This window comes from Triticum aestivum, unplaced genomic scaffold (assembly GCF_018294505.1).
Source record: "Triticum aestivum cultivar Chinese Spring unplaced genomic scaffold, IWGSC CS RefSeq v2.1 scaffold307412, whole genome shotgun sequence".
Classification (NCBI taxonomy): Eukaryota; Viridiplantae; Streptophyta; class Magnoliopsida; order Poales; family Poaceae; genus Triticum; species Triticum aestivum.
In genome coordinates this window covers 1-2,702 of record NW_025244903.1, presented here as the reverse complement: position 1 = coordinate 2,702, position 2,702 = coordinate 1, and the positions used below count along the sequence as shown (strand labels likewise).

General features: G+C 43.6%; 1 long non-coding RNA gene across 1 annotated transcript; it reads left to right on the top strand.

Moving 5' to 3' along the window:
* LOC123177063 (uncharacterized) lies at positions 1–1,191 on the top strand (the record flags this gene model as incomplete). Its single annotated transcript, XR_006488755.1, is given in 3 exon segments — positions 1–102; positions 626–675; positions 767–1,191. It is a non-coding gene; the product is annotated as an uncharacterized lncRNA (long non-coding RNA).
* Positions 1,192–2,702: the final 1,511 nt, after the last annotated feature.

The following is a 2,702-nucleotide window of genomic DNA, read 5'->3' as shown; positions in this document are numbered from 1 at the left end:
TTGGTGGAGGGTATGGCTATGGCGCTGCGCACCATGGCCGCCAAGCTGAAGCAGAAGATCCCCGCCGCTGTCCAGCGGGTTCGCGTCTCTTCTCGTGCTCCGGTTCGTTCCCCATCTCGATTTTCTCGCCCCCTTCCGAGTCTTTGATTGATGCAATCGAATCGATTGATAAAGACATGTTGCGATGCGCGATTAGTCGGATCCATCCGTCGACGTGAGTCTGTTGCATGTTCTTCTACTAGTGATGGAGGCCCTGCTGCTTAGGTTGTTGGGTTAAATAAATAAATTTTGATGATATTAGCAATCGGAATCAACGTGTGCAATCCATCATCTTTCTGTTACCAGAGACACCACTGCCCGATGTTCTTAGCTATTTTCATTGATTATTGAATTAGCAATGTAGTTTCAATTGCTGGAATTTCTGAATGTTGTTCGAGAGTCCTGACGATGTTGAGATTTCGGACAGACTGATGATAGTTGCTGCCAAACTTTAAGTTGGTGTTAAACCTTGTATATTTAGCTTGGTGTTTTGAACTGAAAATACCAAACTTTACCAATGAAATTATCCATGTCATTTTGCATTCAGCGGCCCCAGTTTTAACGATTCAAACTCTACTGCATGTAGGCACCTGCTGATGCTGACTTCGACCGCTTCGGCTTCGGCCCAGAGTTTCGGTAAGGCACTAAAAACATGCAAGATTGTCGTCTGATTGATTCCTTCATTGCGCAACACGTCCTAACATTCATTCTCATTCCTCTTTGGAAGCCGGGCACTGGACAAGATTGTAGAGAAACACAGGAAGAGGCGCAGGGACGAGGCCTTGGCCTGTGGTGCTGGCTTCAGTCTTGGAGCACTCACCTTTTTGCTTGGGGTCCATAGGCTCGGTTGAAGGGAGATGGCTCAATGGTGAATGACTGGAATATCTATCCTGCACCGCATGTTCTACTATCTACTACTGCACCCGCAAGTTCTACTATCTACTAGTACTCTATATATCATGCATGTTTTAACTAGCCGGTGTACTCTGTAATTCCTGGCTTGTGTGTTATGTAAGATCACTACTGTATGTACAATGGGGATCCAGGTTCTGTGGGATCTAATTTCGGTGGTTGCATGTGGGATGTAAGGGCATTCTATCGCCACTCTTATCTGTTGTTATCAGAGATCTATATTCAGCCGTGTTGTTAATCTGTTGTGGTGTTCTCATGGTCTCAACCTTCGAGTAATGATTCGTATGCATTTTGCTCTATGTTCTGTCTGATTGCTTTGGCCGTGAAATTTTGTGAAGGCCTCATATCTGTGACTTGTTAATTCTTCTAGTCAGCTCACATTTACCAGTAGTGGGGGAGCAAGAATCCTACTGCCTCTGTTTCTAAAAGCAAGACGTTTTGGCAGTTCAATTTAAACTGTCAAAACGTCTTGCATTTTCACACAGAGGGAGTACCTAATAAGCCCCTGCCAGCTCCAAGTGAAGCGGAGAAGCCTGTTCCCTTTGCAATGTCGATTGGCCTTTCTGTGCAAAGAGTTCTTCTTGTGCAAACCTTTTGGGCTGCATTGGAGAATGCTTTGGGAAAGAAGAGCACCAATCCTGAGGTTAGCCCACTGTTGCCACTGGCAGAGCCAGGAAAAATGAGTGAGAAGGCTGAGCAAATCATATGGTTTGTGGATGACGCAAATGTCTATCGTGACCAATCAATGGTGCAATCTTTATTCGTTTCTTCTTTTTTGCGAAAGAGTGCAATCTTTATATTCAATCCAAGGACTGGTCAACTATTCCTGAATGTTTGTTCATTTCCTTTTTGCTTTGCTTTTAGTTCTAGTTTTGTTTAATGGCATAACTGTGGAGTTTGTTGCATATTTCTTGTAGTGATGGAGGCGGGGATAGTTATGGATAGGCCCTGCTTAAGTTGTTGGGTTAAAATTTGATATTAGCAATCGGAATCAACGTGTGCAATCCATCTTCTTTCTGTTACCAGAGACACCAGCCAGATGGCTTAGAGTCTCCTCATGTTCTTAGCAATATAGTTATTGTGATTAAATTAGCAATATAGTCTCAATTGCTGGAATTTCTAAATGTTCTTCTAGAGTCTTGATTTTGAGATTTCGGATAGATAGATAGATGCCAAAGTTGGTTAAACCTTCTATATTTAGCTTCAGGTTTTGAACTGGAAATACCAAACTGTACCAATGAACACCACTCATCCAAACAGGATGAAGTACTTGTTTTTGGAAATCATCATGTGGCATCCAGTCCAGAATCTCTCTGTTGACCTAGACAGACTCAATAGATGTTTTTAGATGAAATTATCAATGTCATTTTAGTTTCAGCAGCCTGCATTAGCTGCTCCCATTTTTAACGATTCAAACTCAACTGCATGTAGGCACCGGCTAATGCTGACCTCGACTGCTTTGGCCCAGAGTTTCGGTAAGGCACTAGACATGCAAGATTGTCATCTGATTGATTCATTCATTGCGCAATACATCCTAACATTCACTCTCCTTCCTCTTTGGGAGCATAAAAGCACCGGAGAAGATTATAGAGCAACACAAGAAGAGGCGCAGGGACGAGGGCTTGGCCTGTGGTGCTGGCTTCAGTCTTGGAGCACTCACCTTTTTGCTTGGGGTCCGTCGATTCGATTGAACGGATGGGTCAATGCCTGGGATATCTATCCTGCACCGCATGTTCTACCATCTACTACTA